A 15,735-nucleotide genomic window follows, 5' to 3' on the forward strand; every position below is an offset into this window, starting at 1 on the left:
CTAAACTCTGCCGATGATGCCGCTAATTAGAGGGAATTACCTGTACAGGAAATGAAAACCTTTTGACAGCTTGTAATCGAACATGGCTCTCTTTTTACTGAATCACTAACTGAGTTCCTGGCGTTGCCTGAATATGAATTGTTTCGAAGCTATTGTTAGTCCATCTCCTCCTTCCTCCTTCCTCCTTCATCCTTCCTCCTTCCTCCTTCCTCCTTCCGCCTCCCTATCTCTTCCTTTCCCTTTTCTGACCTCCTTCTCCTCTCTCCTCTTTCCTCTCTCTCTGTCCATGTGCTCCTGTCCCCACCCTCATAGGAGTTTGCTCGTTCTTGCCCCACAATATTTCATCAGAGATAGTATGTAATATGTGCAACACGTTTGGCTGATATCGATCCTGGAGTTCAAAAGGGGAATTTTACTATCGATTGTATATTTCACATATATTCAATATTTTTCACACTTAACTGTACACATATTTCACCTGTCTCTAGAGAATTTCATCCTACAGCTTCGTTTTGAGGTGCTTCAATGTTTACGATTTCACATCTCGTGAGCTATGTGTCGTAGAATATATAATTTTGCAGGTACACACAGTGATGTATGTGAATACTGCCTGCGAAATGTGTTGCAAACAGAGTTAGTAGAAATAACAAATTAAGAAGCCATGCCTCATGTGGAAATTTTATTGCATTAACAGTGAAAATGTAGTAAGCGATGAACTTTATTCCCTTTATCACTTTATTGGGAGTGTCAGTGAGAAAATGTCTTGTAAGGGTCAGAAATTATGTGTAAAGCTCTTTTCAAGCCACTAAGCTTGCACATTCGCAAACACTGGATGAAAATAGTCCAGCTTTATGAGTGTTGCGACCTACCCTTCTTGTTTCCACTTCAGTCCCACCCCTTTGAGAGGGAGGTGGTTCTTCCGAGGCAGTAAGTGAAATGTGTACCCAAGTCGTTTAAAATGAATCCAGTTTCCCAGGAGGAGACATGGAACATACTAACATACATATACTTTTATAATATGTATGGTTTTATTTGTAGCCATTTTTGTAAGATCTAAATGTAGATACCGATCCAAACCATTACCTACTGTAATCAGTTGTGGTCGAGTTACTTTAACCTTTAGAATCATATTACATTGTGATTTGATTACATTAATCTAAAGAAATTGCTTAATTACTTCAATAAATCACAAGCACCAGAAAATTACTTTATGCAAAGCACAAACATACAGACATAAACATGTAATTAAATGCGGAAGAATCCCAGCAACTAAACGTTCAGCTCGGTAGTGGAAGGTGCTTACACAGACCACCCAGAGGAAGCGATGTTTGAATTGAAAAATTTATTACGTAATACAGATACAGAATACTAAAAGGTGTGAATTTAAATCGTTAAACCGCTGCATTCAGCAAATGATTCTAGCTGCGGATGCAACCAGCTACACGTTCTAAGTGAACGCCAACACCGGCCACCTGGGATCAGCTTTACACAGCAACTTACAAAAGTACGGACATAAATTTCTAAAACACGCATAAGATAAAACAATTATTCCAAACGTGAAATATTTCATTAAACCACTGAGTTGATGTAAGAGCAGCCTTTAAGAGAAAACCCCACCATTTCGGGACAATATGTGACTTCCAACCAACAAGAGGATAAATAATTAACGTCACTCAAACTTGACGAAACACACAGATTACCCAAACGCGCAGAGATCAGCACTAGATTAAAATTATCTGTTAAGCAAATGAAACTTTAAACTAAGACGGTGATTACAGCAATTAATATTAACGACCCAGGTATAAAACGTTACATAGCTACAATTTCAGCCGCTCTTTTCGAAAAACAAATTAGGAGTAGGCACTGTTGTGAATTAAGTCAACCTCAATATGCTTTAAATTAACAACAGACAAAACTTCTCGCAGCTTGACACTGCTACTTTATGATTTCAAAAGGAACAATAAAATTTCCAAAATCAATAACGCTGCACAGGCAGCACATCAGAGTGCCATAACATTACACGGAAGCACTGACCACTTTAAGGGAGACCTCCATTTTCAACTAATTTTAAGGCGTAATCAGTAAACCATTTACGTATAAACTGGTCGATGCTCACCGTTTTCAAAATGCAGCGCTTTAGTCTACACAAACAGGTGTGTACTCAACAAAACGTGAAGGCAAGATTTAACGGAAGCCTCCATTTATACAAATTGAATCTACCAAGCTGCTTTTACTTTGGGCAGTGAACGCCACCACATCTAAAGTTCACTGTTGCAATACAACACTCTCTGCCCTAGTACAGGTCCTACACCACAACGGGTCTCGTACTATTGTATCAACTCAAAACAAAGTCGCTGAAAGCTGGCTAACACTTCAGCCAAGGCACAAGGCAGAGCCCTTCGACGCACTGTCCCAGAGGCAGTCCGCGTGCCAAATTTAACTATTGATGGTTCGATACTCCCACCTCCCATTCGGCAGTGATACCATACAGCCACGAGCTGGAAGCAAACCTTTGTGAACGAATGTCGACCGCCTCAGTTAGTACAGTGTTTTTAGTTGTAATGATTGTCGCACGAATTAAATGTATTTCGATACGCAGTTAATTCACAAGCAAAGGTAATTAAAATGCAGTTTAATTCAGTTATGTACAAAAATGCCCCACAAGAACCACAAACCTTGCCTCTGGTTGGGATGCTTGCGTGCCTCAGCGATAGCCGGTGCAGCCACAACAGAGGTGTATGTGTTGAGCGGCCAGACAAACGTATGGCTCCTGAAGACAGGCAGCAGCCGTATCAGCAGTAGCAGGGGCAGCAGTCCGGATGCTTGACTCACCTGGTCTTGTCACATCAACCAGAACGGCCTTGCTGTGCTGGTACTGCAACGGCTGTATGTAAGGGAAAACTACATCAGTAATTATTACCGAGGGCATGCAGCTAAACCATATGGTTAGATGATGATGGCATCCTCTAGGGTAAAATATTCCAGAGTTAAAATAATCCTCCATTCGGATCTCCAGGTGGGGACTACTCAGGTGGACGCCGCTATCAGGAGAAACAAAACTGGTGTTCCACGGATCAGATCGTGGAATGTCCGATCCCATGATAGGGTAAGTCATGTAGAAAATCTAAAGGGGAAAATGGATATCTTAAAATTAGATATAGTGGGAATTAGTGAAGTTCAGTAGCAGGAGGAACAGGACTTCTGGTCAGGTAAATACACAGTTATGAATACAATATCAAATAGGGGTAATACAGCAGTAAGTTAAATAATTAATAAAAAATAGGAATGCATATAAGCTACTATGAACAGCATAATGAACGCACTACCACAGTTGTTCAAGTTCACATGCCAACTAGCTCTGCAGATGAGAAGGAGATTAAGGGACTGTATGATGATATAAAAGAAATTATTCAGATAGTTAATGGAGCATAAAATTTAATAGTCATGGGGGGACTAGAATTCAGTAGTAGGTAAAGGTACAAAAGGAAAAGTAGTAGGTGAATGTGGACTGGAGGAAAGGAATGAAAGAGTAACCCGCCTGACAGAATTTTGCACAGAGCATAATTTAATCACAACTAATTCTTCCTTTAAGTAACATGAAAGTAGGTTGCACACGTGGAATATACCTAGAGACTCCAGAAGATTTGAAACCGATTGTATAATGATAAGACAGATTTCGGAAAAAAGTTTTAAGTGTAAGACATTTCCAGGGTCAGATGTGGACTCTGACTACAATTTATTGCTTATGAACTGCAGATTAGAACTTAAGAAACTGTAAACAAGCAGGATTTTTAGGAGGTGGACCTGGATAAACTGAAAGAACCAGAAATTGTAAGGAGTTTTAGAGGGGGCATTAGGGAACGATTGACAAGACCAGGGGAAAGGAACACGGTAGCAGGAGAAAGGGTAGCTTTGAGAGATAAAATAGTGAAGGCAGCAGAGGATTAAGTAGGTAAAAAGACGAGGTCTAGTAGAAATTGTTGGGTAACACACGAGATATTGAATATAACTGAAGAAAGGAGAGAATATAAAAATCCGCTAACTGAAGAAGGTGCAAGGCAGTACACATGTTTAAAAAATGAGATCACTGGAAGTGCAAAATGGCTAGGCAGGAATGGCTAGAGCACAAATGTAATTATGTAGAAGCATCTATCACTACGGGTAAGGTAGATGTTGCCTACAGGAAAATTGAAGAGAACTTTGGAGAAGAGAGAACCACCTGTGTGAATATTAAGGGTTCAGATGGAAAACTAGTCCTAAGCAAAGAACAGAAAACAGGAAATTGGATTGAGTATATATAGGGTCTACACAATGGAGATGTACTTGAGGGTAATCTTATGAAGATGCAAAGGGAAATATGATACGGCATGAAGAATTTGACATAGCACTGAAAGACCTAAGTCGAAACAATGCCCTCAGACTAGACACCATGCCGTTAGAGTTGCTGATAGCCTTGGGAGAGACATTCATGACACTACTGTTCCATCTGGTGACCAAAATGTGTGAGACAGACTAAATACCGTCAGACTCCAGGAAGATTACAATAATTGCAATAACAAAGAGAGCAGATGGTGACAGGGGCGAAAACCACTCCACTATCAGTTTAATAAGTCCGATTGCAAGATACTAATATGAATCCTTTACAGAAGAATGGAAAGTAGTAAGTGGGTCGCTTGAGCATAATAGGAGATAATTTACTGATCAAACCCAACCCACCCACAAAATTTAAAAGAAAAATCAAACTTATGCACGATTTCTCACATTGTGAATCCTAAATCATGAAATTCATTATCAACATTTTTTGTTTTCTGCTTTCCTTTATATTTCAGTTTAAGATAGTGATGTTCAAAAAATTGAAGTTCTCAGTCACTTATTATTTTCAAATATCTATCAAGTAAAATAATTTTAAACTCGTTACTCCACTCTGAACAAATTTTTTCTCCATATCTCGTTTCCAAATTTTCACAACATGTAATATCAAATAAAGCATTTACTTCTAAGTCACTAATCTTTTTAAGCGAATTAGTATTGTTAACATTGTGGAGCTTTTACAGAAATACTTCCATTATTGTAAAATAATTTTTATTTACATTAATAATTTTTGATCTCAATAAATACAACTAATGTGGGATATGAATTTAAATTTGATATTTTTGTGAAGAGAAATAATAAACCAAGAGACTGGCAAATCCAATGTAATATCCGCAATGAATATTTGAAGCCATATATGGAACATTTCAGAAGTCAGTACCATACTGACAATATTAATGTACTAAGGAAAAGTTTTAGATAATAATACAAAAATAGCTTTGTTAATAATGAGGACAGTAATATGGAAGTATAGAAGGAACTAAAAAAATTGGGCTCTTTTTTTATAAGTTTAATAATATAGCAAATTATAATTTACCAATAAATAAATTACCAAAAAAAACAAAATTATATTAAATCTAATTCATTATTTTTAATAGTTTCTAACTCAATAATTAGGTATATATAAATTGGAGAGTCCAATGAAACAACCACTAACGATTTTATACCATTTGTAAAAGAAATGTGATATGAATTCTTGGTATACATTAGACACGATAGACTACTTATTTCAATATCCAGAAGGCACTGTATCATACAGTAAGTATCTAGAACTACTTTATTATCATACAGAAATGACAATTCTTTCTTAATTTGTTTGTTGACTGTACTTTTAGTATCTATGCCTTCAGTTATCTCAATGTACGCTAACTGTATCTTTTCCTTCACTTCGCCATATGGGGTAGCTGCAAAGTCTGTGGCGTCTTGTCACACGATCCGCATGGCTCCCCCTCCACCCCCCCGCCCTTGTCAGAGGTTCCAGTCCTCCCTCAGGCTGGGGTGCGTGTGTCATCCATAGTGTAAGTAAGCTTAAGTAGTGTGTAACCCTAGGGACTGATGACTTTAGCAGTTTTGTTGCATAAGACGCAAATCTCCAATTTTTCCTTCATTTCACTTTCTACTAATATTATCATTGATTAACCAATCACCTTTCGAATGTTTTTAGAGTTTAGAGTGAAATGCCTTACCTTCAGCACTGTGCTTTTATCATTTTTCTCATAATAATAACTTTTTGGTCCAGTCAAAGTCCAATTTGTTATCCATTTATTATCTCCTGACCTATCTGTCCATTCACCCAACACACATCGTTTTCCTAAATTACTTTGCCATCATGAATATATACTACAGAATCGGTATCAAAACATATGACATTGTTTTCTAGTACATCTATCCTATCATTCAGCCGAAGCCTAGTATTTGATGTCGTGAATGCAGCTGGAAAAATATTTGTTGCAATGTTATTTTACACATAAGAATCGTAGAAATCGTACTTCATGTGTACCATATACTCATTAGCAAAATTTATATGTAAATTATCTAATCGATCATCCACCTTTATCTCATAAATTTTTTGTAAATCTGTAACATACTCAGTGTTACTCATATTTTGGATTTGCCCAAGTTTTTCGCATAAGGAATTAAGACAAATCTTAGAATCCCAATGTTTTCCTGGATTCTCTTTTATCTTTTCTTTATCCAATAGAATACCTAATTTATCTTTTACAGCTCTCATATATTTATCTTGCTTTTAAAATCGTCTTCCCATTGACTAGTTTCTAGATTTATCTTCATAAAGTCTTTCTCATATTTTTAAATAACATGTTGCTTTTATTTTTAAAGTCCTATTCTTCATAGACATCTAAAGTTTTATAACATTTTTCCACATCTTTCTTTACTTCAGCTGTTACTCAAGTTCCAACAAAACTTCTATCCTCATTGGTGTGAGAGTATTTATTTATTTTTTGTTCTGCGCATTTGACACACAAAGGAAACAACATTTTTTTTTTAATTTTTGCCAGTCTTCATTCTTACTGGCAAAACTGGATGATAGAGTCCTCTAGGTGCCAATACTTGACATTTTATATATCTATATCATTTTTAGTATAATATCTTCATCTACATATTTTTGTATCATGTCATTTAGGATAATAATGATAATATTGAATAGTTGGATAAAGACTGTCTTCTCAAATCTTATTTTTGTGTTAATACCATCAGCTATAGCTCCTAATTTTAAGGCATTTGTATGACCACAGTAAAAGCATCTCTTGTATTCAGAGATTTGACATCTTCATGTAGCTTTTTTAATTTTTTAAGATTTTTATACTCTGCTGAGTTAATGCAGTCACATTCCCAAATCTTTACTAAATTATAGCCCATATTTTACATATCCATAAATTTTTGCCAAAGCTTCTTGATATAAGTCATACATTTTTTCTTTATTTTTATTGTTAACAGTCTCTCCTTTAAAACATTTTTAAAGCCATATCAAAAACAACCATGATATTGATAAGCAGTATTTTTTTCTTTACCAAAACAATGTAGTGTAAGTCCAGCTATTATTACTTCATGATCATTAAGAATATAATGATTATTATTATTATCTAATGTGTTTAACCAAGCTATGGATTCAATACAAATAATTTTCAATCCGTTCTTCATCCAATACAGTAGTTGTATTTTTAGCCATATGTTTAGATCTGTATGCAGCCATGCAAACTCCAGCAGTTGTTAAATAACAGAATGGATCAATATTTTCTAATTCCAGACATTGCTTTCTTAATTCTAGACAACCTCTTCTCCAAATTTCTACATCAGAATTATATACTCATTTATTTATCTCTTCATATTGAGTACATTTATTTCGTTAACTCTGGAGTTATGCCACTTGAGAAATGCTTCTCTACCTTTTAGTTTCATTGTATCAACAACAATATTAGGTATCACGATTTGGTCCAATAAATTTTCATTTTCCTTGTGTATTAAAGAAATGCAGAAGGTAGCCTTTATTCAATCAAATGTTTTTGGAAGACTACTATGAGGGTCTTGTACAAAATTAATGCTATGTGTCCATTTAAAATCTGATTATTTTATCTCTAATAAGATCTGTTTAGTTACTGTGCAGATGGTATCTGGTTTTACCGCATTTTCAACGCAGTACTTCAAATAAATTTGGAACTGTCACCTTTTACATAATAAGCTTTGAATGTATAATTCCTGTCTTCATCAGATATCATCAGCCTACTGAGTTCGTCATTTGTCTTAAATTTATACACAGTACCACCACTAAAATTGTGAGCTATTATGAGATTTGGAATATGTATACAAGCTTCTTTTTGAACTTTGTAGTCAAACCACTTGTATGTTTCTGTATAGGTTCAATACGCTTTCATAGGAAACCATATTCACAAGATTCAGACTGTTTACCTGCAACCATTTTTCTACATTCCCAGCATTGGTAGACATAAAAGTCTTTGAATTATCCATTAATACAACAACCATCTTTATTACAGTTAAGACAACCTTTGAGTATAAAATCCTTACCAAATTTTCTTTCATAAATACCATCCTTATGCTATTTATACTGCATGTAACATTTGTGGTCATCAGCTTTTACTAACTGATTAAAGTTTGTACAGAATTTAAAGCCTCATTTATGTTCTTTAGATCTTAAATGAACCATTTGCATCCTTCACATTTATAAGCTGTATCACGAACTTCTTGATGATTACTTAAACATTCTTCATTATTACAGTATCTATTGCAATTTTCACAGTGTATCTTATTTTCTTTACTCCAGGCTTCTGAACCATTGCATAATATACAGATTTTTCTATTTTGCAATTATGATTATCATTGTTTTTATGTGGTATGTTACATTTATTACAGAAATCTACTGATCCTAAGAAACATGCTATATTGCTAATCACTTCAAAATTGTGATGACCATTATACAGATATATCTTTATTGTCTTCTCAGGACCATGATAAACAACTGAATTAAAATACTCAGTACATCCAATATTTATCTGAGTATCCAACAGTTCTTCAACATTTTTATGTAATCTAGTGTAAATATTTCTTTATTGTATTTTCTAACTGGTTGCATAATTCTTTTCGTAATTTGTACTTATCTCCTCTAATTTTCTTAACTTTGTCTGTAGACAGTTCTTTTCCTAAAACAATATTTGTGGTATTTGTGAATGCTACTATTACTGCTCTAGGATAACGCAGATTATCATCACCTTCAATTCTCATGACACCGTTGTAGTCTTTTTGTCTTCACCTAAATTTATTATTTTTCTATGCCTACTACCTCTAGGAACTGCTAGCACTTGAATATTAAATGCAGTATCTTATACACCTACAGCTTCATCATATGGGTAAATATAGAAGGGAGAAGCTATAGAGGTACTCAAAGTACCCTTCGCATCACACCGTCAGGTGGCTTGTGGAGTATGGATGTAAATGTAGGTGTAGATCTCTGATTTTATGGCATAAAATTGTTCAAGTTGGACAGCTTCTTGAGTATTATTGTATGCCTTATGTTCTGTAGAAATTCGATAAAATTTTTTTTGAATTTATGGTTGTTATATTGAATTTGTCTTCTTTTCTAAAATTAGTTCTCTTTTTTGCTACTTCTTCCATAGAAGCGAATGATTTCCTTATATAATCTATTTTTTCACTAACAGTGTCGCATTTGGCAATATTATCATCAGCGAGACTATTTTATTGTCAACAAACCATTCATTAAATTTTTCATTAAATCTCAATTTTATTTCTTTAATCTCAAAGCATAATTTTTTAACGGTTTGTCCTCTTTCTCAACTAGTTTGCTACTGAATGTATAAACCTGATAGTCTCTATTACTTCTTGTCTTGGTGGTCGAGTTTTTTCAATAACATTATCATCAAATCTCTAAAAATTATTTATGTGCTTTGGGTTTTATTCTTGATCTCGTCTTTTGGAATAATTCATGATGAAATGCAAACACTTGTACCCCAATGGCATTAATGAATTTTGATTTCTTTAATTTACTGCATTCTCTAATACCAAGATTTTTATGTCTAGTTTGAGTCCAATTACTTTCAAATTATTGGGAGTCCTCGTAGGAGGTGGTAAATTATGTGAAACAATTAAATTAATTCAATCATCTTTTTCAGATCCACTGTACACTCATCTATTATTCCTTTTGTCATAATCACAAAGCTGTAAACTTTCTCAACAAAGCTTCCATTCGAAGACTTGATAGCAACTCTGTCAAGTCTTTGAAGAAGCATTTGTAGAACAGTTTGAATTCAGGAAATCCAGAGATTATGGCAGTGTAGGGCATTATCGTTTATTTCGAGAGACGAATATGGGGACTGAAGATCGCATAGTGGACTGCCAAAACTGGTTGTCATCAAAATAAAATAAAATAACATCTTAGTTACACAGCTGCTGGAGAATTTAATTGATATTGACAGTTATTTAACCAGCTGATGTCCCCTGTCCATGATGGTTCAACAGAGATTGAACTTCCTGGTTGGTGTCTCAGCATCACTATCACCCAAGCTGAACGTCCAGTACTGGCACCTGTGAGAGGTATACACCACCTGCTGCCTCTATGAAAGTGAGACCACAGAAAATGTGGCTATCTGACACAATGAGCAGGTCCACTGCCCGCCTTCACGCCGCCACAAAATGCCATGAGCCAATTCCAGCATGCCTTCAGAATCGCTGCCAACAGCTGGACTATAGCTCGATAAATGCACAGTGGCTCTCACATCAAAGTGATTTATAACCTCATAACTACCCTGACAATAGTGTCACAGACAACAAACCATTATTTTGTCACACTAATAATAGTAATTTATAAATTGTGTTTGCTGAGCCATGGTCCAGTTGACTTAATGTTTGTTACTAATCTCTTTATGGCCATGCGGCTAGTGCTCCCAATCCTTTTATTGACATGCAAATGAGGCACTCAGGTGCGGTTTAATATATTGTGGTTATCAAATTCCAATAGTCGAACCACTACAGTGTCCAAAATTGCTTTCTGAAAATACCGCTGAAATACGTAGCACAGTACGATGGGGATTATTATTTCCAAGTTTTGATAAATGTGACGAAGATCTGGAAAGCCACAGGCTCTTACATAAAAAAATCACAAGAATTTTTTTTAGTCATTAGTCTCCTGATCGATATGGTGCGATCTGCCATGAATTCCTCTCCTATGCCAATCTCTTAATCTCAGAATAGCATGTGCCATCTATGTCCTCAGTTATTGGTTGATATCGTAAGTTGCCTGTTTATATGTTTTATGTTGGCAGCAATTAGACGGCATTAATATCACTGACAGAGACCAAGAGAAGTTAGATGTTAATAGTAAAGCAGTATTAGCCCGTGCAGAGGGCCTGGACGTCTGTCAGTCATGGAGATTTAACATTGGTTGGACACATATCGTAAAATGTGGGTAATGGAATTATTGACTCGCAGTTAGAAGTTAATAGTTAGCAGTGATGGAGGTTAGAAGCAGTGTAAGCCTGAGCAGACGTTCTAGACATGTGTCTGTCATGGAGATTTTATATTGGTATGACATGGATTGTGAAATGTGGGTAATGGACTTATTGACGATTATATAATTTTGGGAACTGGATGTCACATGATTAAGGTAAAATCTGCTAAATACGTTGTTTGCTCTGCAACAAAATCTTTCCTTTGTTAACCACACGGCTGTGAGTGGTTAGAGCCCACAGTAGTTGGAATCTTTTTATTTAGCAGGCTGTATACTTACTGTATTTGCTGTAGTTCGTGTCATGAAGATTTTCTGTGAGGTAAGTGACTTATGAAATGTATGGGTTATTGTTAGGATTTCTTATAATTCACAGCCATTCTTTTGTGTTAATTAATAGTCAGACTTCATTATCCTTGAGTAGGGGTTAGTGACTCTGGTTTGTGGAAAGGAATGTTGGAAACCAGGAATCATACTTTAAGAGTTGTTAAAAGTGAGTATATATGTGAATGTGAGTACCAGAAGGCGCGGAAATTTTTGGACACTGTTATTGAAGAAGTTTCGTTTCTATACACTTACAATATAAATTTTCAACCTGTGAAATGTTTTATATGTATGAAAATGTCATTGTAGCTGAAACTGTTGTCATAAATATTTTCGTAAAGAGTATAGGTGACCTTGGCGTAATGGTCTGCTGCACCCCGCTGCATGCTAGCCACCTGGAATAATGCATTTATGTATTGCCTTTCAAATGCACAGCTGTAGAAAAGGAAGGCCGTTGACCTTACTATTGACATTTCTTTGCAGAACGTACCACAAACACAACACACTATTACTTCAAAACATAAGATTACATTTTCAAGTTCATACTTTATGCTGCTTACAGATATAATGAAATGATGAGAAATATTCTTACGTCCACACAACTGATTATGACAAGTGTCTTTCTACGAGAGATGAGAGAATTTTCCTGACTTATGAAATGCTTATTGCTGGTGAATGATGTTTTTATGCTTTGCTTTGTACATATTCGCTTATTTTATTTGATATTAGTTTCTAGCTGATCTGCAGTATTGATTTTATAAAATAAAATTCAATAAATATGCTAAGGTAAAGACATTCTGTCAACAGATCCATTAAATAATAATTTTGTGATCCACATTCTTAATAAAAAAAAAACATTTGGAAATAAAAGAACAATAAGAAGGAGAAGGGACAAGCAAAAGGAACTGCATAAATAATTTTATTTTCAAAGACTTGGTTATTTTTTTGGTAGGATAAGTTGTTGTGGTGCACCACTCTTGTGTTAAGATGAGACATAGATATTAAAATGTGAATAGTCGTTCCCCGTATCTGCATTGCTGTCTTTATTGTAATATTTTTTCTGCTTGTGCTCTGTCACATTTAGGTATAAGTTACTGCATTTGCTGCTGCTGTTTGTCAGACATTGTCCTACTAAATTTTCTTTTGTATTACTGTGCTAAACCAGTTTTACTACTGATTTATTTTTCTTGTTTGCTGCATATTGACTCATATTAGTTGTAATGTTGCATTTTTATGCTAATTTCGATAAGCTGCTGCTTGGTTTACCAATCTGCATATTTGGTGTTGTTGCTTGTGTTAATGTTTTCTGTTGCTGCATGGCCTCATTCGCTAGTTTATTTATCTGAGCTCTGTAGATTTATGTTAGTTTAAGAGGGTGTATGATATATAATAAAATGAGTTGTGATGAGTTGGGAACAAATGCATTGAGAAGCTATAGGAAAAAGATTTGGCGAAAGAATGTTGTACAATGAGGGACAATTACTGTGAATAACGAAATGAACAGGTAAGTAGGGTATAGTGACAACCGGATTATATAGGTTTTTTTTTTTTTTTTTTTTGGAATAAATGTTTGACTAAGGGAGATCTCCGAGAATTAAATAAGGTAGTTTTGGCTGGAAGTTATAGAGGGATCAACATGAAGGATATTACTGAAAGGACAAAATAAAAAAAAAAATACAATGATCACCACAAGTACTGCAGTACGAAATGTTACACTGAAAAAAGACCCTATCCTTTAGTTTTGTGTTATTCCTATATTTATGTGTACCCTTGTGTGTCTGTGTTCTTCCAGTCTCTGTGTGTTTATGTGACAAGATAAATTTGGCAGAATTTTTTTTTCATTCTTGTATTAAGCTGCATTCACTATGATGAGAAATACTGTTATCTTCAAATCGAATCTGTTTTTACGACATTTATTACTTTGGGAAGATGTTTAGATATCATTTATTCTGTTTTTTAATGCTCATGTGTCAAGTTAACGGTACTAAGGATATTCTCATTTTTCATTTATTTACTTAAGTCATAATTCCTGTAATACTCGTGTATATGTTTATTTCTATTCTTTTGTAAAGCCTGTATTACTACAAATGTTATCTGTATTAACATGTTCTTTACTGTAATAATGTTTTCTTTACCTTTGTAATTGTATTCCTATACTGTAAAATAGTAATTGTATACACACAAGTTCTTCAAGTTAAGTGAATAGTGGAGATTCATTTTACTGCTTATATTCGTCTGTTGGTGATACTACATGTATAAAATGTCAGAGGTTAGATGACTGTGTTAGTGCTTGCATGTGTGTTGCCAAAAAAATTTTTGTGAGTGCACAAGTGATGGTTCATGGACTTGCTATAGTATCCTCAAGACTTTTCAGTAGTGATTGTGTACCCACACAGTCACAATGGATGGCTACAGGCCATCTCTACAATTACTACAGTGAGTCTGCACCTTTGGTGGCCCATTACTACCATAATTTCTACAAGGACTACAGTGGGTCTGCTCCTTTGGTAGCCCAATACTACCATAATCTCTACAAGAAATACTGTGGGTCTGCACTGTGGGGACCTACAAATTCTAACAATATTCTTCAAGACTTCGACTTACTCTGCTGTGGGTCTGCTCTGTTGTGGCCCATTTCAAATCTTCATGTCTTCATGTCAAGGGTCAGCACTGTGATTTCGTTTGGAGGACAACACTACTTCTTCAAGACTGCATGGCGGTCCACTACCTACGTGTACATCTTCTTTTACTGCTCAGACTTTGTGCATAAAACTGTCAGACTACTCTTCAAAGGAGTAACATTTTGAGCAGGGGGGCTAGGTACATAGCCTGTTGATATGTTTGTATATTGACAGCGCTTTAGACGGGATTCAGATCTCTGGCAGCGCTGTGCGCCACTGCTAAGAAACTGTGTTGCTGGACGGACTCGCAGTTAGAAGTTAACAGTTAACGTTTATGGAGGTTTGCTGTGTTAGCCAGAGTGGACGGTCTGGACGTGTGTCCGTCACGGAGATTTAATTATGGTTGTACATAGACTGCAAAATCTGGGTAATGGAATTATGGACGATTATGTAATTTTTGGAACTGGATGTTAAGGACGATTGTACAGTTTTTGGAACTGGATGTCATATGATTAAGATAAAATCTGCTAAATACAGCGTTTGCTCTGCAACAACATCTTTCCTTTGTTAACCACATAGCTGTTGATAGAGCCTACAGTAGTTAGAAACTTTTTATTTAGCTGGTTATATACTTGCTGTATTTGCTGTAGTTCATGTCATGAAGATTTTCTGTGAGGTAAGTGATTTATGACATGTATGGACTATTGATAGGATTTCTTTTGTGTTAATTAATAGTCAGATTGTGTTATTCTTGTATATTGTGGTTCATAAATGAATAAAACAAGTTTGAGCTTTATTTGTCAGGGAACATTCTGTGGGTGGGTGTTGAAATGGTAAACACAAGCAAAGTGACTGTACGTTCAGTTTCACTCAGCAGTTTAAGTAAAAACGTAGAAGCGACACTTCTCAGTTATTTCAGACTACGTAGAAAACTATTTTTAGAAGTTTCGATGTATTCTAACCCCTTTCTTCCTCTACTGTTTTTACTCACTACAGCTCCATCTAGTATCATGTAAGTTACTCCCAGATGCCTTAACAGATGACCGATCATCTTTTGCCGTCTTTGTGTCTATACTATTTTCCATACATTCCTTTCGTCGCCGACGCTCTGGAGAACCTTATCGTCTCTTACTTTATCAGTCTTATTTTAAACATCCTTCTGTAGCTTCGATTTTCTTCTTTTCCGGTTTTCCCCCAGTACATGTTTCACTACCATGCAGTGCTGTGTTCCAGATGTACACTCTCAGAAATTTCTTCCTCAAATTAAGGCCTATGTCTGATACTAGTAGATTTCTCCTGCCCAGGTATGCTATTTTTGCTAGTGTTTATCTGCTTTTTATGTGTTCCTTGCTCTGTCCATAATGAGTAATTTTGCTGCCTAGGTAGCAGAACTCCTTCATCTACTTTGAGATCATCAATCCTGATGTT

This window comes from Schistocerca piceifrons, chromosome 7, assembly GCF_021461385.2.
Source record: "Schistocerca piceifrons isolate TAMUIC-IGC-003096 chromosome 7, iqSchPice1.1, whole genome shotgun sequence".
NCBI classification, from domain to species: Eukaryota; Metazoa; Arthropoda; class Insecta; order Orthoptera; family Acrididae; genus Schistocerca; species Schistocerca piceifrons.